This window comes from Triturus cristatus, chromosome 1_1 (genome assembly GCF_964204655.1).
Source record: "Triturus cristatus chromosome 1_1, aTriCri1.1, whole genome shotgun sequence".
Taxonomy (NCBI): Eukaryota; Metazoa; Chordata; class Amphibia; order Caudata; family Salamandridae; genus Triturus; species Triturus cristatus.
This window is the reverse complement of record NC_140579.1, coordinates 431865870-431889966: the sequence shown is the minus strand read 5'-3', so window position 1 is coordinate 431889966 and position 24097 is coordinate 431865870. Positions and strand designations below refer to the sequence as shown.

The 24097-nt window shown below is 45.6% G+C and overlaps 1 long non-coding RNA gene across 1 annotated transcript; it reads right to left on the bottom strand.

Moving 5' to 3' along the window:
* Positions 1–2856: 2856 nt before the first annotated feature.
* Positions 2857–8917, bottom strand: LOC146870397 (uncharacterized). The gene is made up of 5 exons (XR_014976627.1): positions 8852–8917; positions 8200–8327; positions 8020–8111; positions 7818–7907; positions 2857–7321 (listed from the first exon to the last, which is right to left on the bottom strand). It is a non-coding gene; the product is annotated as an uncharacterized LOC146870397 (long non-coding RNA).
* Positions 8918–24097: the final 15180 nt, after the last annotated feature.

The window sequence follows — 24097 nt, the reverse complement described above, 5'->3', positions numbered from 1 at the left end:
AAACCTTGAAGGGCCTCCTGCTCTCAGTGGGCAGTGTCAGTTTACACGGCTTCTGAGGCGCACACAGTCCCTTTCACCTCCTCGCCCGATTGTTCTTTTGTTGCCTCCATGGCCGACTGCGCCCGGCTCCTCTTCAGCTGAGAGCGCTGGCCGACGAGAGCACCGGCACCGGGGGGCATGGGATAGCTGAAGCCATGCCAAGCTGGCCTCGACCTCTTCTCGCCTCCCCGGCTCGCTCCCTGTCTTCAAACCCTTGTGTACCTTCCATTCACGGGCAGATTCATCGGACTGCCCGAAACCAGTGCGCTATCCATCCTGCCGGCTGCAGCCTTTGGAGGGAGGCCAGCACCGGGGATGTCTGTGCTGCTCAGTATCTCGCACACAGGCAGGAGAAGCTACAGCGCACAGTAAATCAGCCACCGCCAACTCTGATTACAAGATGTGCCAATGTGCTCTAGAGGATAAAAAGAGATCCCGTCCCATGAACGTTTTACGGACCTTCACACACATACATTACCTCCTCGTAGGTCTTCCTCGCCACATGACTAACAAAGTGAGCTTCAGCTCCACACCAGAACCCTCCAAAGCAAAAGAAGTCAGCCTCCTATGCCTCCCATCCCTACCCAAGATGGCCGAACCAAGCCACCCTTGACCTCCATAAGAGGCGGGCCGGCCCAACCATACAGTCTGTTTTTTTGTAATGCTCCCTCTGGTCACTGACCCAGGAGCTGTTGTCCTGGGCCAAAGCGACGGTTCTGTCTCTCCAGGCAGTGTATCTCCCGGGGTCGGAGATTGTGGCTGCGGATCATCTGAGTCATGTGTTTCCTCCGATGTCCTCCCTCTCCCTGTCACCAACAGTGTTTCAGCGCCTGGTGGGGTTATTTGGGTGTCCCAGAGTGGACCTTTTCGCGGACGGGAGCAATGGTTTCCTCCCCTGCTTCTGCGCTCTCCATCCGTGCCCGGGGGTGTGGAGAGCGGATGCCCTGTCATTCCGTTGGCCTCGGGGTCTCTTGTATGCCTTTCCCCCTTTTCCCTTGATTCCTCGGGTTCTCTGCAAGATCCGTAAGGACAAGGCCTTAGTGATCTTGGTGGTTCCCGGCTGGGTCCGCCGTTCCTGGTATCCTCTCCTTTCCGAGCTGGCAGTTCGGGATTATTGGCAGATTCCGGATCATCCGTTCCCGTTGCGGGGTCCTCCGCTCTACGGGACGTGGTTGCGCCGCCTTCATCTGCAGGCTTGGCTGTTGAGCGGGAGACCTTGTTGGCTCAGGGGTGTTCGTCGGGGGTTGTGGCCTTGTTGCAGGGCTCCCGGAGGTCTTCCACTTTGCGGTCCTATGCTCGTCATTGGTCCTCTTTTTCCCGTTGGTGCGGGCTGCGAGGTTCAGACCCTGTTTCCATTGATCCCATGAAGGTCCTTGACTTCGTGGCTGAGGGTTTTGCGTTGGGGTTGACACCTTCCACTTTGAGAGCTCAATGGACTGCTCTGCGAGCTTTCCGCGGTCCGGGCCTGTCTGGTATGGATTCCTTGGTTGCTCGTTTGCTCCGGAGCTGCTGCCTGCAGCAGCCGCGGGCGATTTGCCTGGCTCCTCCTTGGGATCTGTCTTTAGTTTTGCGGGCTCTCCAGGGTGCTCCGTTTGAGCCCCTACACTCGGTGGATCTGAAGTTCGTCACTTTCAAGGTGATCTTGGTGGCCGTGGTGTTGGCTGGCAGGATGGGCGAGCTGGGGTCTTTTCTTCGTTCCCCTCCTTTTTGCGGGTTCTACCAGACCGCCTGGTTCTGCGTCCTGACCCGTGTTTTCTGCCCAAGATTCCCTCCCTTGTCAACCGTTCTCATGAGGTGTCTCTTCTTTTCCTCCTGAGGTGGATACCTCTTGGTCTTTGCTTGATGTCCGCTGGGCAGTGGTGATTTACCTTGACCGCACGTCCTCCCTTTGTCAGTGCGACAGCTTCTTCGTGACCTTTGGCCCGGTCCGTTCGAGTCACAAACCTTCTGTCTCCACTTTGAGTCGGTGGCTTAAGCAGGCTATTCTGCTTGCGTATGAGTCTCATGGGTCGGAGGTTCCGGGGGTGGTGCATGGTCGTTCTACTCGGAGTCTCAGTGTCCTGGGCGTCTTTCAAAGGGGTGTCCACTGAGGATATCTGCAGGGCGGCGACTTGGTCTTCGCCTCACATGTTTATGGAACACAACAGGGTGGTGCTCGGGGGTTCTCCCCCTGGTGGTTTTGCGGAGGCTGTGTTGGGTGCGGGGTCTGCCGTTCCTTGATTGGTATCGTTGTGGGACTTGCCTTTTTTTCTACCTGTCTGTTGTTCGCTGAATAAACACTGTGTTTTTCATATCCTCCTTGTTGGTGGTTTTCTTGTACACTATGAAGCCTCTTGGCTTGGGTCTAGGCTCACTTTGTTAGTCATGTGGCGAGGAAGACCTACGAGGAGGAAATGCCCCGGTTACTTACCGGTAATCTTCAATTACTCCGAGTAGTGTCTTCCTCGCCACATGAGTTCCCATCCCTCCATCTCGATTTGGCTTCGGCTTCATATGTGGGCTCGGTATTACAGGCTGTATGGTTGGGCTGGCCCGCCTCTTATAGAGGTCAAGGGTGGCTTGGGTCGGCCATCTTGGGTAGGCATGGGAGGCTGACTTCTTTTGCTTTGGAGGGTTCTGGTGTGGAGCTGAAGCGAACTTTGTTAGTCATGTGGCGAGGAAGACACTACTCTGAGTAATGAAGTTTACCGGTAAGAAACCGGGGCATTTGTAAATGTAATGCTCCCGGAGGCAGTGTTTGTAGCAATAAGTAAACACTATTTTCACTGCAGAGCAGGTTCCTTTTTGTCACAAACTGAAACTGCCACACCGCCTTAATACAGTTTATATACCATTTTATTTTAAAAAGACATATAAAGTGGATTCTTTTTGTACATATCCCATTTATAACAATACACGTGGTTTTGCAAAATATAAAGAGATGCTTAGTTTATACGCCGTTTTTAGAAATGCACCTTCAGTCTAAAATGGTACAATCAAAATCCCGTTAGGAACTGCGACACATACCAGACCCTCATATGTCCCATGTTGTGTCTAAGTAAGGAGATTTCATTACTGCAAGTGTTCTATAGTGTTTAAACAATTCTTTTTCGGCCCTTTGGCCACGTGCCAAATGAGTGTGCATTTTATATCACACACAACTCAATTCAAAATTCATTTAAACTGCATGCAACACCAAACAAAAACAATCTTTTTTTTGGGCATACCAGGAGATAGTTATACTTGAGAAATATAAAACGTTATGAAAAAACGAATTATGTACAGAACCCACGATCTTGATCTTCTCAATGCACACCAGGGAATTTTCCATTTAAACAACACACATAAGTGGTAAACACTGGAAAATGTCAACACAATTAGGTGGAGAAAGATGGGTGCACGATCGTCTCTCAACTCACCCACGTGGGCGAGGGGGGGATGTGGTTAATACCACATCCACTCACCTGCCAAGCTCCCTTCTTGACCTACATATCTTGCGGCAGACTCCAGATGCAGTACCAAAGCCACAGTACAACTAGGGTACTAGACAACTATAGAACGACATTCGTTATCCATACCAGATGTTATTAATACCAAATGTACTGACCTTCAGCAGAAGGTAAGGCTCAGTTGGCTTTGAGAGATTTAAGCTTGTGACTTGCTGAGCAACACTATTCTAAAGTGATGAACTGTCAATTCACTGAGCTATCTCTCCAACAACTTGAATTATTGTGTCACAACTATGGGAAGAGTGCAGGACGACAGAACCCATCTACGAAAATACTACTACTTTGTAAAATATGCCCTCACACTAGAATCATTGTTTGGCAAATGCACATTAAAAACAGAGATTAGAATACATGGATAAAACGTAAAATAATCTAATCCTATGGTTAAAAAAAAATAATCAGGAGACTTTCTTCGAAACCAGGAGTATCAACCGCCAAGCGGCTTCAAAAAATGTGAGAAGTATGCACGAGGGCTCCGGATATGGCTTCCCTATTGAGCCTCGTTTCTATTAAGAGATTCAGAGATATTTGAGATTTTCTGAAGACTGCTCCTACTGAAGGTATCGTTTTCTACTCTTTTGACGGAACCAAGCATTGAGGCTCATCTATGTTCTATTACTTCCCATACTACCCCTGGTTGTCTCAATGATGATGAGATATGAAACGATTCACATCAATCTTACTGATGTGCAAGAAATTCAAAGGCTTACTACCGTTAAAAACCTGAAGAACAAGTTAGTTACCTTCGTTAACACCTTTTCTGGTAGAGACTATCTAACCACAGATTCCTCAACTTAGAATATTCCCCAGGAGTCAGACTGGATCCGGAAAATCTTGAGCAGTACCCTCTATGTGCTGGTAGGTGGGGTAGTGTGGCTCCACATCGGTGTCTGCGTCGGAAGTGACATCACGGTGTCTATATAGCACTTCCCCAGCGCGCTGACATCCGTTTGTTTCGTGACTACTTCCATGTCATAAACGTGCTGTCACTTAAAAATCAATTTACCTGTTTTGAGCAGTATCTAAAGGGATCTCTTTGGGAAAGAGAACCCAGTTCAAAGAACAGGGATGATGAGAGGGATGGTGAACAATCTGCGGTTAGAGTCTCTAGCAGAAAAGATGTAACCAAGTTAAGTAACTTGTTCTCCCGATAGAGATTTCAGATTGCTCACCTTGATACCTTCACAAAGGTGGGCCTGGGATTTGGCTTGGACCAAAACGTCCTGAAGGACCAAACCGAGGAAATGCCCATCACGACAGACCGGCCTGAGCAAGCAGTAGTGCTTCGTGAAAGTGTGGAGGGACGTTCACTTGGCAGCTTGGCAGATGTCCAGGATTGGTACTCGATGCATTAATGCACTAGTGGCTGCCTTGGCTCTGGTGGAATGAGCACACACGTCCTGGGGGGTGGGGGTGTTGCTTCTTTGTCAGTCCATACCCAATTTTTATGCAGAGTGCTATCCTTGGGACATGGTTAGTTCCTGCACAGCCTTGCCCCTCTTCGCTCTAGTGAAACCAATGAAAAGCTGACCATCCACCCAGTGATCTTTGATGCCATCAGTATAGAATAACAGAGCCTTCTTTGAGTTTAAACAATTGAGTCTCTCCTCCCCCTTTGACAGATGGAGCAGACCCTAAAATGCAGGCAGAGTAATGCCTTGGCCAATGTGAACCAGGGTGATCATCTTTGAAAGAAAAGAGGCAAGCGTCCGAAGAATCAGTTTGTCGGAGTAAAAGTTGGTGTATGGGGGCTGGACAAACACAGCCTGCAGTTCACTGTCCCTCCTGGCTGAAGCAATAGTCATCAGGAGCACTGTTTTCAAAGTCAAAAGTCACAGAGGGCAGCTCTGCAGGGGCTCAAAGGGATAACACATAAGGAAAGTAAGGGTCAGACCGAGGTACCATTGGGGTATCACAATGGCAATAGGAGGGAATAAATGTTGCAAACCTTTAAAAAAACGGAGTCACAATGAGTGACTTAAATAGAGTGTGTTGGTCTGGTAGCCACAAGAAAGCAGAGATGGTTGACAAAAAACCTCTACCCGTGCCCAGAGCAAGGCCTTGCCGGGCTAAAGAAAGAATAAAAAGAGAAACCTTAGCAAGAAGTGCAATAAGGGAGTCCAGATGGCGTGAGGAACACCTAGCCACAAACGTATCCCAACGGCAGTTGTTGACGGTTTTGGTGGATGGATACCTGGCTGCCAAAATGACATCACAAACTTTGGGAGGAAGATCAAAACCCTGCTATATGTAATCCTCCCAAAGGTGGAAGCTGACTGGAGGACAGATGCTCATGAGTTCGGAATACCATGCGCTCCATGCCCATCTGGAGCCACTTGGATGACTTGGGACTGGTCGGTCCTGATCTTGAGAACTTGGAGCAGGAATGGTATCAGTGGAAAGGAGTACAGGAACTCCAAATTCCACTTGAGACGAAATATGTCTGTAAGCAAGAACCGCTTTGGAAACTCCAACATGAAGAAGTGCTAACATTATGCGTTCGCACAGTGGCAACTAAATCTAACCAAGGATTTCCCCAATCTCGGAAGAGTCACTGCACCACCTCCAGATGTAGATGTCATCTGCCCTGACGTTCAGAGACCCCACCAGGTCTTGTACGACCAGGAAAATATCCTGATGTTCAAGCCAAGTCTAGAGGTGCAATCCCTTTTGGAACAGAGTCCACAGCCTTTCTCTGCCCTGCTTGTTGTAATACCACTTGGCAGTGGTGATGTCTGTGAACACCTGAACAAAACTTCTTTTTATAGACGAAAGGAAGGACTTCAGTGCCAAGCAAATCTGACTCCGCTCCCGAAGATTGATGTAGACCTGGGACTCCGCTACAGAACGGAGTCCTTTGATCTCCACCTCTACCAGATGGCTGCCCCAACCCAGAAGTGAAGCATCTGTCACCACTGTGAACATTTTTAACTCTGGTTTGAGAAGGGAGGGGGGCCTGCCATTTACCCAACTGCAGTTGGTCAGCCACAACTACAGATCGTTTGCAGTTACATCTCATATCTGGATCACGTCGGAGAGATTCCCCTAATGCTTCGCCCACTAGAACGTCAGTTCCCTCAGCAGAGCCTGCATAGGTCAGCAGGTATGCTCTACAGCAGGGTGAGGGAGGCTATGAGACCCAGTAACCTCAGAGCCAGTCTCACCGAAATCCTGGATAGAGGCCAAAACATCAGACTTATAGCTTGAATATTCCAGACTGGCCACACCGGAGGATACGAAAAGAAAAAGTCCTTTGGACAAAGCTACGTAGTCTACGTGCTTGACAGACTATTACACTTAAGACCTATCCGAAACCTCACTCACTCTTACTAGAGATGACTAGACCATATATAGTCAACAAATGAATAAAAAACAATAAAATAATATAAACAACCAAGATATACAAAAAATAAATTTAGTCACAAGGTCACAAATAAAAAGGACCAATGCAATCATAAACATAATATCTGACAATACTCGCATAAACAATTCATAATTACAATGAATTAGCAAAAGACGTGAACAATAAATACTAAAAGAGAGAGAGTATAAAACAGACAAACAACATATGTCCTTTAAAATTTTACATATCCGTGATATAACAATGCCTTTGGCGCGGAACTTGGTGTTTTCATAATTTTCCACTCGTTCCCTCGCCCGTGTTCACGGATTATGTGGTTAGAAGGGCGTTGACGCGTTTCGATGGGTGTAAAATGTATCCATCTTTCTCAAGACAAATTGATAAACTCTCTTGAATTAAAAGAAAAATATTTGAACAAAACCAATAAAAAAACCTGTGTAATAAAGAAACACAAACATCAGTCCATTGTTTGAAATATCTAACTGATAAACAAAGATATTCAATTGTTGTGTCAACAGTTGAGATATATGATGATATCTCAACCAAACTTTAACATGGAAAACATACAATGGAAACGTACTATATGGAACGTACATCATTAAAGAAAAGGACATTCTATTTGAAAATAAGACATTCCATTATAAGTCCCATTTATGTCAGGTATAGACAAAGCATACAGTCAATTTATCAAAATGAACAATTCACAGAAATAATGGTCTCTGAATATATATGGTATAATCTACTCCTGCCTTAGATCGGTTATGTCTAAGATGACAAAATAGAGGAAGCACTCCCCTAGTCCGGCACAGCATGGCCGTGCTTAAAAACATCTCAACCGCCATAATGTCATCAAAAGTATCACACATTCTGCTTCTAGATATCTAATATTTGATACCTACATATAATCGTATAATGCTCCCTAGATGTACCTCTATGTTTAGTTTCCAAGTTGAGAAAGAAAATCACACATTTCCAATGGGGGGGCCTCTGTGTCAATTGTTGGTGGCCTCGCTTAGTTTCTGTGGAAATAAAGATATGAACATATTCACATACCCCACAGAAAATATCCATTATCCATCTTATAAGGCCGAGGCTATCCTTATTTGCAACTGAAAGAGGAAAAGGTCTCACCTTATGTAGTTTTAAGAAGTAGTAGCCTCTTATATAATTCATGGGGCCCATATATATTATAATGGTTCTGTTTCAAATTACAGCTATTAGTTCTGTGAAATACAAATATTAGAATCAGAATGTGCTAGCTATGTATCATTTAAAAATAAGGAAAAGTAATAATAAACAAGCGAATTTTACCTTAAAAGAAAGGAGCCATGGTTCAAGTGCAATCTTAGAATTATTACGAAGGCCTTGAAATAATTGCTCGAAGCGGGCTATTCCAGTGTTTCTAGCCTTAGGGTGCTCCTTTGTGGGTTAAAATCAATCTACGAGGCAAAAGCAAAAAAAAAAAAGAAAAAACACTAATATATGACATGTAAACTTTTAAACGTGTAACGCTGCTCACACGGGTCCACATGATATGACCAGAACGTAAAAAGACCACCCTATCTCGTAAAAAGCCGACATGACACCATGATGGAAGGTAGTCACAGACGCATAAAGAGACAGGCAAAATAACCTGAATAGCAGTAGAACTAATACCGGCATCCCACTATGAGACAATATTTGAAACTGTGATAATACCCGCCGGGGCCGCTCTATCTCCTACTTAGCATGACCCGGTTAGTAAAGCGCTTGTAACTGTACCATTTCTCCAAACTATCGTTCCTGCATTGAGAGTCTTCATATGGCTAAAAGAAAGGTTGTCTAGGGGACCGGTTTACTTAAATAAAAGTATCATCACTTACTTTAGTAGATGCACGCTCCCGCGTGTGTTTCAATCAGGGATAGTAAAAAAGGTTGAATAATACCTGGAAGTAATTATACTCTTAGAGGGATACCCGCACACCTGTTGTTAATAGAGGATAACGCTCTCCCTTCCCTCGGCATCATAACTGGAAAGCGAATAATCGCTTCCGGGGACAACTAAACCGTAGAGTCTCACCCTAATATGATAGAATATACTAGTCCTTTTGGCTGCCATCTTTGCCTGTTTTAAAAAATACACCCCGTTCGGTTGCTCGTAGGCAACAGTCATAATAGAGGATAATAAAATTAATCCAACACTCCAAATTCGTGTGTTTATGTTGTACAAAAATGGTTCAGTGCTTTTCTAAAAGCGGGAAAATATCAAAAAAAATCTTTCAGCGGAATAAATCTTGCAGGCGCTCGAAGAATATATGAAGACGTCTGCGGCAATATTATTCAATTTTCGATCACAGACATAATAATCCATAAACATAAATACAAGAGGAAGCGGAATAATATATTTTAGACCCGCAAAAACAAATAACAAAATATTTGGATGAGGAAAAAAGAGAACGCCATCTTGGAACGGGCTAAATAAGAACAGAAGATGATTCAGAAAGGGCCTAATCGGTTATACGACTTGGTTTAATATTAAATATATAATTGAAGGCACACCATCCTAGAATTTCAAAGGTAATAGGATGGACTCTCTAAGAGATGGGATACCTCACACAAGCATGCTTGACCTTAATGGATTAGCAGGCTGTGCTGTCCAGTCTATGCCTTAGATCACATTAATTCTATAGACTGGATAAGACATTGAGTCATATTCCTTCACATTGTACAAATATAGTTCCTATATAATGAATGCCATCCAATCTTCCCTCGAATTTAGGCCCTTATTTATCGTGTCTAGTTGTTACATGAACCATTGTTCCCGTGTTTTTCTTAATTTGTCTGGGTTTCCACCTCTTCTTTTAAATGTAAGTTTTTCCAATATGAACCACTTAAAGTCCTCACACTTATGGTTGTTTTTTAAAAAGTGTGATACCAGTGGTGCGTTTTCCTTTCGCGTCTGTATAGCGGTCTTATGTTCAGTTAATCTTAGACGTAGTTCACGTCCCGTCTCACCTACGTATCCTAGACCGCATGGACAGACCACGAGGTAAACCACGTTTTTAGTTCTACAATTTGTCAAATCTTTGGAAAAGTAGGTGTGGCCTCTGTAGTCTATCTTTTTATCCACAATACATTGTTTACAGACAGAACAATTTCCACATTTATTATAGAAGGCATACAAAGCGCACTTGCCCCCCGCCTTTCTTGCCCCAACTTTGCATCACCCTCTCAAGGAGACACCCGAGTCAGATTTGGTCTTCACAGTGTGTACGTTTTATTAAATAAACTTCTTGGCCAATTCTTCCATTGGCCTGTCTTATTTATTGCAGAATCTTTAAAACATTTTCTTAAAACACCACAGCATTCCAATAATTCTCTAAATTCACAAGACGACTGACCCCGGCTGTGCTGCATATCCAGCGCTCCACTTCAGACCCCAGGCGAGCCACTTCGCCGATCGCAATACACGAACGGCGTACATAAAGTAACTCTAAATATATAACTCTTAAACCTTTTTTTTTTTTTTTTTTTTAGTCTGCATAGCCTCCTTGCTTAAGCGTGTTTTACCTCCCACTGTTTAAAGTGGCAACAAGAGCCAGGAAATGAATTATTTAGCACCTCCACCCCCCCAATATAACATAGCTTAAATATAACTTTCATGATTGGAGGTCAACATTGCATTTAATGACCGATGATGTTCCCTTACTGTCCTTCGAAATTCATAGTGTATAAAGCACCGGAACGGTGCCTTGAGTGCTTTAATTACTAGCCGATAAACCCATCGGTGTCTCAGCCCTGCCCGCCCTATGAAACCCGGACTGAAAACTTATGTTTAGCCTCATAATTCATTTTCTGTAGTTTTTAAATATTGTGCTAAATCGACCCGAAGGCTGAGCCCTTTACATGAGCCCTAGTTACATCACGCAAGGACACGTGCATTGTTCGCGGGCACAGAGAACCCAAGAGACGTGCTCCGACTCACCGGATGCTGTGTCATGACCATCGGGAGACTCCCGGTCGGATAATTAAAACCCTGGACTACGGCACTCCACTTCAAACCAAAAGCGCTCCGTCTCCCCAAATCGCGCACTCGGCCTACACGCAGCATACCCCCGGGCACTCCTAAGTGGCTAAAAACAGTTTAATTCGTATCTACGCACCGCTAGCGGCGCACACTGTGAGGCCTTCTCACCTGCCCCAGCAGTCGGTTGGAGTCCTCGACGATGATGTGTCGCTCGTGGTCCCCGTAGTCCCCGCAGCAACTTGACTGCGACCTCCGACCCTGGCAAGCGAGAAGACAAAAGAGGGGGCGTATTCAAGCTTGTTGGCTTTTCAAGCCTCGCGCCCACGAGACCGCTTCCGGGTCACCTGCCTTTCTTTCCCCCTAAGCCCTTCCGGCTTTCAGCTAATTAGACCCGACCCCCTTCCGGGTTATGTGACCCGGAATGGATGATCACATCTCTCATCCGCCGGCGCTTTGCTGCCTCTAACGGCGCCATGCCCCCTAGGGGGGTGGCGCCCTTCATTTCCTATTGCTCTGTTCTGAAACACAGTTGTTTGAATGCTTTGTTCATTATCCTGATAAGTGTGGACTAGAGAATTGCATAGATTAGTGTTGTGCTTAAAGGTAAACAGGGGTTTTGCAAGGGGTACTTCTCTATCATCATTGATGATTTTCCAATTTCTATTGATAATGTTTTTCACTTGGTTACTCATTTGTGAGAATTTACTTACAAACACGATCTTTTCAGTGTGTTTGTTCTTCTCTTTCTTTATGCTTATATCAAGCATGGCCTCCCTATTATAAAACCTAGCTCTCTTAAAAGAAATTTTGATCAATTTTTTGGGATAACCCCTGTCCATTAGTTTCTTTTTCAGATCGTCAGAATGGGTAAAAAAGTCCTCTAGATTAGTGCAGTTCCTGCGTAATCTTAAAAATTCCCCAAAGGGAATATTATCCTTTTGTGCTTTTGGGTGATGACTTTTGTAGTGTAACAGGGTGTTTTTATCTGTAGGTTTGCTATATAGCTCTACCTCTAAAAAGTTGTTACTATTTTTACTACAGATATCTAAAAAGTTGACATGTGAATTACTCCACTGGGAAGTGAAGTTGAGATTGGGATCACCTAGGTTTAACCACGCTATAAATTCTACCAAAAGGTCACTGGAACCGCTCCAGATGAAGATGATATCATCTATGAAGCGGTACCAGTGACTGATGTTTTCGAAGAATGGAGCTAGTTCATTGAACACATGAATCTGTTCAAAATTGCTCACATAGAGACAGGCCCGACTTGGGGCGCAAGTTGCGCCCATGCTGGTCCCTTTGATTTGATGGTATAAATCTTTTTTATATAGGAAGAGATTATTTTTCAGTACCATGCTAACACAGCTCATAATGAAATCGATATTACCACCCCCTAGATCTTCTGTTTGGAGTATGATACCTATTGTTTTAATAGTGTCATCTTGGGGAATGTTGGTATATAGCGCTTCAATCTCCAGGGTGACAAAAAATTGGGTCACCCCATTGAAGCTCAAACCCTCAAAAGTATCAATGGCATGTGCCGAGTCTCTCAAACACGATCTCTGCTTGGCAACAATGGGTTTAAGAAAAAAATCTGCGTATTTGCTTAAGGGTTCTAAAATAGAACCTATGCTGCTAACAATGAGCCGCATAGGCGGATTCTTGACATCCTTATGGATCTTGGGTAATCCATAAATTGCCTGAGTAATAGGATTTGAATTACATAAAAGTTTATATTCATCCTCACCAATCCACTCTTCTTGAATAGCTATATCTAGTAAATTAAGTACATCCTTTTTAAGTTGAATATTTTTAGAATGGGACACAGGCTGATAGTGCTCTTTGACATTAAGTAGGCTCATCATTTTGCAATCATAATCATCTTGATTGAAGATGACAACACCTCCGCCATTATCGGTGGGTTTGATAATAATATTATCATCTCTTGAGTTCTTTCAGTGCACTCCTGTGCTCAATTGAAAGATTGTTATTGAATTTAGGAGGTTGATTTAAGAGATTCTTCATCTCTATCGCAACTATTTTTTCAAAAACAGCAATATTGCTATTCACTTGTCCTAAATTCGGGGTGAAAGAAGATTTACCCCGAAAACCCGTAATATTGGTGTTAGGGTGACTCTCCCTCCCTACGAAAAAATCCTTTAGTCTAATCTTTCTGAAAAAAAGTTTGAGATCCTTATCAAATTCAAATTTGTTGGGGGCTACTGTAGGGGCAAAGATAAAGCCTTTCTCTAAAACCTCAATATCAACTGTTCTTAGTGACCTTGAGGAAAGATTGATGATTGGAAATTTGTCTATCGCCAGTAACGACAATTCCTCGTTTTCAAATATTCCTGGGGATGATAGTTCCTTGCTGGTTCCACTCGATTGGGTTTCCTCAAAGGTCCCTGTTCTCGCTTGTGGCGCTGACCTAAAAAAGGTTCAGCATCTTGGTTAAATCCCATCCGGCCCCTTGTTTCAGGATGTTGATCTTCTTCATCGGTACTAGAACACGAGGTGTCAGAAAAAGGGATTCTTTTATTACCACCTCTTGAGTAAATGGGTTTTTGGTAATTTGGTTTCTCCCATCTCTGATCTCCTTTAGCGTTATAATAATCCTTTCCTAGGTAGGGATAAATTCTCTCGGCACTAAATTTCTCAATGTGTTTTATTAGCCTTTTTATTTACTAGGTAATCCCTGTAGCTCGCAGTTTCTTGTTTCATTTCATCTAATCTTTTCTTAATTTACTCTATCATTGTAGTATCTTTGACTTTGTTTTCTAATTCCTCAATTGCTTGTTTTTCAATTATTATTACCTCCTGAGCTGTTTCTATAATGAGAATAAGCCAGTCACGGCTACAACGGTTTGCTATATGTGACCAGGTTTCTAGGAATTTTTTATGTTCAATTAACAAACCTGGCTCATTTCTGATTTGAAGGCCAATTGGTATAACACCTGCTTTTAGATATTCAATAAGAAATTCCGCATGTAATTCCGTGCGGATGAGTTTTTTCTTTAAATTATAAAGTTTAAGCAATTGTTCATGGTTTGTTAAGTTAGTCCCATTTGTGGGTCTACTACGGGTACCTTGATTAATACGTTTATTATATTGTTCTTCTGAGAAACTGAATGTTTTAAAATTGTCTATATTTCTAATGCTTTAAAAATTCAAACCCTGCTTGGATGCGACTGGCTACCCAACCGGATGTCTGTAACTGCCTCTTCAGCCACAAGGGCTGTACTGTAAATTATCAAAAAAGAAGAGGGGCCCCTTCAAGACCAAAGGAGTAGGGCACTATTCAGTGCGAAAAGAAAAAGTCCTTTGGACAAAGCTACGTAGTATACGTGCTTGACAGACTATTACACTTAAGACCTATCCGAAACCTCACTCACTCACTCTTACTAGAGATGATTAGACCATATATAGTCAACAAATGAATAAAAAACAATAAAATAATATAAAAAACCAAGATATACAAAAAATAAATGTATTCACAAGGTCACAAATAAAAAGGACCAATGCAATCATAAACATAATATCTGACAATACTCACATAAACAATTCATAATTACAATGAATTAGCAAAAGACGTGAACAATAAATACTAAAAGAGAGAGAGTATAAAACAGACAAACAGCATATGTCTTTTAAAATTTTACATATATGTGATATAACAATGCATTTGGCGTGGAACTTGGTGTTTTACCGGAGGATAGACACAGAACTGCACTGTGTACAGAATGGCTCAGATAGGGAGTCAGGTGCGTCTTTGGCATGTTGTTGATAGTGATCCCCAGTGAATGTAGAACAATCACCGTAGTCTGAAGGTAGGCAATGACTGCCTGGGGCTAGGTATCCATCAACAGCAGTCATCGAGGTAGGGTAAGACTGGCACCCATAATCTCCGCAGACAGGCTGCAAGCACTGCCATCACATTCGTAAACACATCGGGTTGCTGGCGAGGCCAAAGGGGAGTACAGCGAAGTGAAAATATTTGTGACCCACCGTGACCCTCAGGTAATGCCTGTAGGCCAGCAGGACGAGGATGTGGAACTAAGCATCCTGCAAGTCCAGTGCTATCATTCAGTCTACAGATCCAGGGCAGAAAGCCAACAACAGCACTTTGAATTTCTCTTTTTTCAGGAAGTAGCGGGAATAATAACCAAGCCCCACTTCTAGTGCGGGCACCCTCTTGATGGCTCCTATGGCCAAAAGAGCCTGCAATTCCTGATGAAGCAAGAAGAGATGGTTCTCCGTCAGCTGTGCTGTGCTTGGGATGGTGGGATGGGTAGAGATGCTTCAGAAAATTATAGGGCGTACCCCTTCTGGATGATCTGAAGCACCCAATTGCCAGTTGTAAACTCCAACTGTTGGGGCAATTAGTGGTTGATTCTGCAGCCAACCGGATGGCTGTGCTGGATGAAAACTATGTTAAATGGGTTTTGAGACTGCGGCAATCGGAGGGGTGGGGGACTAGATCGCATGCTAGGAATAGCTCCCACATCCTTTCTGTGCTCCGCTGCCCAGTCCTTGAAAGGGCAGAGCAGTCTGCTGGACTGGGTATGGCTGGAAATGTGGCTGCCCAACACTTTCCCTTCAGTGTCTGAAGGGCCGAATGGACCGCTGTTGTGGACGGGTCGAGAGGAAAAGGCCAAGGCACCTGGCAGTGATCCTGGTCTCATCAAAGCACTTGAGCGTTGCATCTGAGGTATTGCCAAATAGGCAGGAGCCATAGAAGGGCATGTCAATCAATGAAGACCGAGAACCTAGTGGACCATAACCAGGTGTGGTGATGCAGTGACACAGTGAAAGCCATGGCTCTACCCAGGGAGTCCAATCAGCACCTGATTGCATTCCTGCCATCCTCCAGAGATTGGTTGAGGATGGCATGACCATACTCACGACGCATGGAAAGTAGCTGCGCAACTGAATCCCAACATGCATTAGGATATTGGCCCAAGAGGCATGTGGTGTTCACCGGCTGCAGGCACAGTTGCTGGAAGAAAAAGTGAGCCTCCAAAAGGTGTCCAGTCTCGGATTTCCTATCCAGCAGTGAGGACAAACCACAGACATCACAGTGCAACAACACAGGGAGACAGCAAAGCAAACCATGTAGAGGCACAAGGATGAAAGGAAGACCCTGAAGTCAAACGAAGCAAACTGTGAACAGCCACACATCTACACAACTACTTCACAGGAGTACACCAGCAGCACCACACACAGGGACCATTGACACATGCCATGACTGACAAACACCAGTAGGAATCCACACACATACCCCCCTCATACCAGCAGCACACAACACCAGTGCCAAACACACTGAAGGCTGGCAATACTTGCCAGTCAACCCACACTCAAACAATAACACACCCTGGGGGTAGCCGCAAACATCACACACACCCAGGGATGCCACAACAAATGTCTGCACAAAAACAACACACAAACCCATGACCCAACAGAAACACACAGAGAACAACAAGAACAGACATGCCCTGTGCAGCTAAACTGGGGAAAGGCAATGGGAGCACAGATACAACAGGAGGGCACAACATCATCGATCAGGAACAATGCACAAACATACCACAACACACACAAGAAGTGCACCATCACAGAAAAACACAGCCACATCAAACAAACAACAGATGCACAGGCACAAACATCACACAGCAAAAACAGCAGGACATCAGGGGATGCACACCAGGCAATGACAAGGCAACAGACACACACAGCACTGCATGCACAACAAGCAGTGTGTGCACATCAGGCATACCAGCCACACACAGACATCAGTGACAGAACAGCAACCCACACAATACCATACAGCACAGCACAAAGACAACAGCACACCCAGGAAGTGAAGCAATAACACAGGCAACACACATACATCCAACACAACACCAACTGCACCACAAAGCACAGTGGCACAAATGAAGTGATGGGGAGGCACACACACATGGAAACCAAGGGGACAGCTGACACCAAAGTTAAGTGTACTGCATGCCAGTAGGGGACATGGCAGGAGTGTACCATACACAAAGAGAAGGAGTGCAGACCCACAATGGGTAGGCATCTAAAGCACAGATAGGGGATGGCATGAAAACACACACAACATGTCACACTGGAGGTAAGAAGGCACCATTTGACAGCAAGGCATGAGAAAACATAACCACAATGGCAGTGTGGAACAGCAAGTCTGCACAGTACCCACAAACAGCCAGCAGACACATGGATGTGCAACAAAACACAACACTGACTCGCCAATCACACACTCTGCATACTCACAAGTGACAACAACAACAAGTAGGAGTCAGACAGAACTGCAAGGACACACCAACACACTGTACGGTGCACTGCATACAACTCACACATGTGCATACAACCACATCCACAGGGCTGAACAATCAAAACAACAGGCATACAACTCCCGGGTGACACGTGTGTAGTTCACATTGCAGGGGCATGCACACATCAACACTCCCCACAAACTCACCCCCTTCACACCACACACCACCTGACCATCCAAGAGCACACATGGAAAGTAAGCCATAGGACTAGGATGAATGGCCATCACAGGATGACCACACACATACACCACTGGGCACACATAAAGGAAGAACACACATACATGATGACCCTGGACAGCCTGCCTGCAAAACTGTGTGCAGAAACCCACTCTGTGCCGGCAGTGCCCCCCAACCTGACATGTGTACAATATAGCCAACATGAACTAATCAAGTAAATGACAACTGCTGCTCACTGTAAAATTACACCATTGCCCCCACAAGTATCTGGTTCAGGAAGAACTGAAGACCCCATCACCCCAGAAAACTGATTAGTAAGTGAGCCCAAACATTGACCATGTTGAAGTAGCACGCAGAGCATGTGGCACAGTAAACCATATACACACAGCAAAGAACTTTATTCAGTAAGGAAACTGTCAATATAGATAACGGAGCAACTGTCTTTATTCACATATTGCACAGATAGGCACCATGACAAGAGAAGAGCAAGGCACAAAATGCAGAGCATGTCCATGAGAAACTGCACAGGCAGGGGGCACACAGCAGTGAACGACAAGGCCAGTGGGCAGGACAAAGTGCAGACTGAGTCCATGAGAAGCTGCACAGGCAGGGGGCAAAACACAAGGCCAGTGGCCAGTCCAATGTGCAGATAGGGTCCATGAGAAGCTGAAAAGGCAGGGGGCAAAACACAAGGCCAGTGGCCAGTCCAAGGTGCAGACTGAGTCTATGAGAAGCTGCACAGGCAGGGGGCAAAACACAAGGCCAGTGGCCAGTCCAAGGTGTACACTGAGTCCATGAGAAGCTGCACAGGCAGGGGGCAAAACACAAGGCCAGTGGCCAGTCCAAGGTGCAGACTGAGTCCATGAGAAGCTGCACAGACAGGGGGCACACAGCAGTGAACGACAAGGCCAGTGGGCAGGACAAAGTACAGAGTGAATCCATGAGAAGTTGCACAGGCAGGGGGACAAACACAAGGCCAGTGGCCAGTCCAAGGTGCAGACTGAGTCCATGAGAAACTGCACAGGCAGGGGGCAAAACACAAGGCCAGTTGCCAGTCCAAGGTGCAGACTGAGTCCATGAGAAGCTGCACAGGCAGGGGGCACACAGCAGTGAACGACAAGGCCAGTGGGCAGGACAAAGTGCAGAGTGAGTCCATGAGAAGCTGCACAGGCAGGGGGCAAAACACAAGGCCAGTGGCCAGTCCAAGGTGCAGAATGAGTCCATGCGAAGCTGCACAGGCAGGGGGCACACAGCAGTGAACGTCAAGGCCAGTGGGCAGGACAAAGTGCAGAGTGAGTCCATGAGAACCTGCACAGGCAGGGGGCAAAACACAAGGCCAGTGGCCAGTCCAAGGTGCAGAATGAGTCCATGAGAAGCTGCACAGGCAGGGGGCACACAGCAGTGAACGACAAGGCCAGTGGGCAGGACAAAGTGCAGAGTGAGTCCATGAGAAGCTGCACAGGCAGGGGGCAAAACACAAGGCCAGTGGCCAGTCCAAGGTGCAGAATGAGTCCATGAGAAGCTGCACAGGCAGGGGGCACACAGCAGTGAACGTCAAGGCCAGTGGGCAGGACAAAGTGCAGAGTGAGTCCATGAGAACCTGCACAGGCAGGGGGCAAAACACAAGGCCAGTGGCCAGTCCAAGGTGCAGAATGAGTCCATGAGAAGCTGCACAGGCAGGGGGCACACAGCAGTGAACGACAAGGCCAGTGGGCAGGACAAAGTGCAGAGTGAGTCCATGAGAAGCTGCACAGGCAGGGGTCAAAACACAAGGCCAGTGGCCAGTCTAAGGTGCAGACTGAGTCAATGAGAAGCTGCACAGGCAGGGGGAAAAACACAAGGCCAGTGGCCAGTCCAAAGTGCAGACTGAGTCCATGAGAAGCTGAACAGGCAGGGGGCAAAACACAAGGCTAGTGGCCAGTCCAAGGTGCAGACTGAGTCCATAAGAAGCTGCACAGGCAGGGGGCAAACACAAGGCCAGGGGCCAGTCCAAGGTGCAGACTGAGTCCATGAGAAGCTGCACAGGCAGGGGGCAAAACACAAGGCCAGTGGCCAGTCCAAGGTTTAGACTGAGTCCATGAGAAGCTGCACAGGCAGGGGGCACACAGCAGTGAACGACAAGGCCAGTGGGCAGGACAAAGTGCAGAGTGAGTCCATGAGAAGCTGCACAGGCAGGCGGCAAAACACAAGGCCAGTGGCCAGTCCAAGGTGCAGACTGAGTCCATGAGAAGCTGCACAGGCAGGGTGCACATAGCAGTGGACGACAAGGCCAGTGGGCAGGACAACGTGCAGAGTGAGTCCATGAGAAGCTGCACAGGCCGGGGGCCCACAGCAGTGAACGACAAGGCCAGTAGGCAGGACAAAGTGCAGAGTGAGTCCATGAGAAGCTGCATGGGCAGGGGGCAAAACACAAGGCCAGTGGCCAGTCCAAGGTGCTGATTGAGTCCATGAGAAGCTGCACAGGCAATGTGTGCGACTGTACCTTTCCATGGTCAGCAACACAGTCAAGGGGTAACAATGTGCAGTACAGGCCCACCTGTGTGAGAGAAAGGTGTGTGAGGGTAACTAACACTCAGATTTGGCGGTCAGGCAGACTGGGAGCTGGCTGTGTCTTGGGGACTGTCGGGGCACCTGAGAGCGGAACAGCTGAGGTAGAGCTATCAGTGGCTTGGCAAGCCGGAGGGCTCCTTGGACCAGGTAGTGTAGTGGCACGTGGAGGTAGAGTCATGCAGACGGGAGACACAGTGTGGCTTGGAGATTGTGGAGGGGGGCCTTTCCACTTCTTGGGGATTCTAAATGGCTGGCCTGACTTTGGAACAATGGGAAGTGGTGTGGGCACAACAGACACACTCACCACCAAAGCTGCATCAGGTGCAGGCGCTGGCACCCTCTCTGGTGATGTGCTGGACACAGCGGAATGCTTTGCCTGGTTTCGCCTCTGCCACCCCCCTTCCCCTGTTTACTACGTATCACACCTACAGTGCACTCCGGCCCCTGCTGCACTGGGCTTAGAATGGGAGTTGAGGTGGTGGGTGAATCTGCCTCGGAGTCCTTCCTAGGTGTACCCTTGGTATGCACCACCTCCTTGGTGGGCACAGACACTGTATGCTTCTCTTTGCGCGATGCTTTAGGGGCAGGAGAGTCCTTGGATGGGGATGCCTCTGAGGCATGTGTGCCTGAGGCCTGCTGCTTTGCTTTTTGTCCACTGGTGTCGCCTGACGGGCTTTTATCCCTGCGCTCTGGGGTGGCTTTGGTCTTCTGTGGGGATGGTGTCTACAGCCGGGACCGCTTGGCTTGCTGCTGCTGTGTGCTCCGTGTGCTGTATCGTGACTGTGATGTATGTGGATCGTGGTCACTTTCGTCAGACGTGGCCACTGCCAGGGGGGTGGACAAAGTGACCGGAGCTGGACTGTGAGTATGTGCCTGTTGAAGGGCAGACGTCACTGTCGATGACAAAGCCTGGACTGTCCGGTGCAGCTCACCTTTTAAAGAATACAGGAGCCAAGCCTGGCTGACGAATCCACAATCTAGAATCCCCAGTGAAACTACGTTGCTAGGAAACTGTAGATTGCATGCAACTAGATTACATCAGTGGTTCCCATACATGAAATATAACACATCTCCCTTTTTTATACAATCAACAACAAAGAACTTTACTTATGTCATCAGTAAAAAGACTTTTTTTTCCTTTCCTAAAATGTCACAACGATTTATTATGCACCAACAAAAGTACTTAATAGTTTTAAAACGACAATTTTCAATCACATAAATAATCATCCAATTTTTTGGGTTTATGTTTGACACGCTCACTTAGAGTCCTTTCGGACACACCATGTGTTTTGATTCAATGTGCATTCTTTTCCAACCATAACTTCACTTCAACCTCATTGCACTTTGTAATTCTCCGTGTGTTCCACCATTTACCATCAGACAACTCTACTAAATTTCCTCTCACATTTATGACTTCCTTTGGTTCAGAAAACATTGACCCACCTTTCTTTATCATGTTTCCAGAGCAAGATCTTACCACATCCCCCTTTCCAATATCCACTGCAGCACTGGATAACTTGTCGTCATGTCTTTTCTGGTAGGCATCATGATGCCTTTCAACTTTGGCACGCATCTCGGTGATCTTTATACTTTTCTTACCACTTCTTCCCATCCACGCTGGCACTGACATAGTGCTAGGCACTCTTCCCTTGAGTAATCTAAATGGGGTCTCACCAGTCACCGAATGAGGAGTGGTTCTATAATTCCAAAGTACATTTTTTACTTCAATTTTCCAACTCTTATTTGTTGATAGACATAATTGAATGCAATCCCCCAACACTCGGTTAAAGCGTTCCACTAATCCATTACCCCTGGGATGATATACTGGCGTCCTCAAGTGCTTTATGCCCATTCTACCAAGAAAACTACTAAACTCTTCTGAAGTAAATTGGGGTCCATTGTCCGATAATATCTCTGCAGGACAACCCTCTCTCCTAAACACCTCATCGCAGAATGCAATTACATTACTAGATTTAACCTCTCTTACAAAAGCCACTTCAGGCCATTTTGAATAATAATCCATCATGACGATAGCATATCTTTCAGATGGTGGAAGACAATCGAATGGGCCACATATATCTATTCCCTACCTCTCCCATGGTCTAACAGGTAACTTGATAGGAGTTATAGGAGTTTCTCTCAACACGCGAGATTTATCACTGCATGTGCATGAAGTACATTCTCTTACAAACGTCTCAATATCTCTGTCCATCCCTGGCCACCAAAAATCCATCCTGGCCTTCCTTTTGACTGCTGACATGCCACCATGGCCTTCGTGTAATAGCTCCATCAACCGTGTTCTCAATGAAGATGGGACAACTAATTTATCGCACCTTCTTACAATGCCATCAACAACAGATAATTCCTCCCATACATCCTTATAGCTTTTCACCGATTCATCCAACTTCCAACCGAAAGACGAAGGTAATTGCTTAACCACCTCTACCATAACTGCATCTGAAGCAATCGCATCAAGCCATTCCTGTTTTGTGATGGCTTGACATACTTCCTCAATGCTAGCTACCATCCATTCCTCATCAATATAGGAATCCACCTCATCTCTGGTCACTGGCAAACGGGATAAACAATCCGCATAGACATTTCTTACACCCGGCATGTACTTTATTCCAAATGAAAATTCTTGCAGACGATATAACCACTTGGCTATGCGGGGGGTAGCTCTTCCTGCTCCAGACGTAGTAAAAAGATCTAGCAATGGCTTATGATCCGTGTACAGTTCAAACTTAGTTCCCCACACATAAATCTTAAAATGTTGTACACCCCACCAACAAGCAAGAGCCTCCTTCTCTATGGTGGAATAAGAAGGCTCAGCACCCTTGAGAGTACGTGAGGCAAAAGCTACCACTCTTTCCTTCCCCTTGTTCCTCTGCATCAGCACAGCACGCAACCCATATCCACTGGCATCTGTGACAATTATTGTTTCATGTTGTGAGTTGAACAGACTTAACACAGTAGCATTAGCCACAGCTTTCTTAATGTTCACGAATGCAGACTGACATTCCAAAGACCATATAAAAGGTGCCCCCTTTTTCATCAAACAGAGCAAAGGATGTACCAGATTGGAAAAATGATACACAAATTTGGAATAATATTCGGCTAAACCTAGAAATGACCTCAATTGTTCCTTATCACGCGGAGAAGGAGCTTTTTCTAAGTCGGCTACTAAATTTAATTTTGGTTTAATACCTTCAAATGATAATGTGTGTCCCAAATATTCAACAGTGGGTTGAGCAAACTTGCACTTCTGAAGACTAATGGTTAAACCAGCAGATTCCAATTTAGACAGAACTTCCAACAAAATAGCATCATGTTGACTATTGTCATTTCCCCATACTAATACATCATCTTGAAATACTAAAACTTTGTCAATGCCCTTCAATATTGTTTGCATTACTCTCTGGAATACTGCAGACGCTGACGCTAACCCGAAAGGCATTCTTACAAATTGATATGCGCCTTCTGGTGTTATGAAAGATGTAAGATGTCTTGATTCTTTCTTCAAACACACTTGGTGGTAAGCGCTGGATAAATCTAATGTGGTAAAACATTTCCCACCAGCAACTGTAGACAGCATTTCGTTAATATGGGGTAGTGGATGTCTGTCTACCCATATACACTCATTCAGGTCCCTCAAGTCCTTACACATACGAATATTCCTATTGGGCTTGTGCGCTATCACAATGGGACTTAACCATTCTGAGGCTTCTATCTCCTCAATTACACCTTCCTTACACAACCTTTCCAGCTCATGTTTCAACTTCTCCCTCAAGGCAAGAGGTACCGTACGAACCTTGTGCACTTTGGGTATGGCATCATTTTTTTAAATTATCTGATGTTCAAATTTCTTGAGACAACCCAAGCTCTCTTTGAATACATTTGGAAATTTCCTTGTCCACTTGTTGTCCTCCAATCCCGTTAGCATTACTTGTAGAGGATGATTTGGATCAAGGATGATTCCCAAATTTTTCTGCTCCACCCATCCTAATAGACACTTCCCAGTTTCTACGACGTAAACTTTTGCTTCTGTTTCCCTTCCCTTGAAGGACAAAGAAGCATTAAAATAACCAATGACTGGTAATTTTGTCCCACAATAACCTTGAGGTTCTAC